This window comes from Mastomys coucha, unplaced genomic scaffold (genome assembly GCF_008632895.1).
Source record: "Mastomys coucha isolate ucsf_1 unplaced genomic scaffold, UCSF_Mcou_1 pScaffold22, whole genome shotgun sequence".
Taxonomy (NCBI): Eukaryota; Metazoa; Chordata; class Mammalia; order Rodentia; family Muridae; genus Mastomys; species Mastomys coucha.
Window position 1 is genome coordinate 75,544,329 of NW_022196905.1, and position 621 is coordinate 75,544,949.

Sequence of the window (621 nt, forward strand, 5' to 3'; positions counted from 1 at the left end):
GGTGGAGATGTAACCAGGAAGTGGGATATCATTTGAGATGTAAATTAATGGATGATTAATTAAAAATGCAAAAAAGCCATATTGATGTCTATTATTTTGCAATACACCTAAAACCATAATTAGAGGTTTAATAGATAACTTGTCCTCATCCTCCTCTTCTTCCTCCTCTCTCCTTCCTCCTCCTCTTTCTCTTTGTTTTAAATCTTTCTCTCATTCATGCTTATCATTCAATTAACTGCTTCTTTGTATATCCCAAAGAGACAAACTTTTAAAATAATGGAATTTTCCTTCACTGCCAGATATTTCAACCACTATAGGACTCACTAGATTAATTCCACAGTGGCATTCTAGAAGGTAATTTTTAACCATAATGTGACTATTCTGAAAACACCAGTCTTTTGATGGAGTGCTTTCCATTGTCTCTTCGTAAAGTAGATGAAAGGAAATAAGCAGCAACTCAAGCTGATACCTGAGTTCAGATTTATTTTCAGATAGCTGTACCATGCTGTGATTTACTGCAGATTGGTCCCACGGAACAGTATACTTTTATATAAGGTACTTATTCAAAAGCTGGTATTATAGGAATTAAAAATAGATGGCCATTGCTATAGTCCACATATC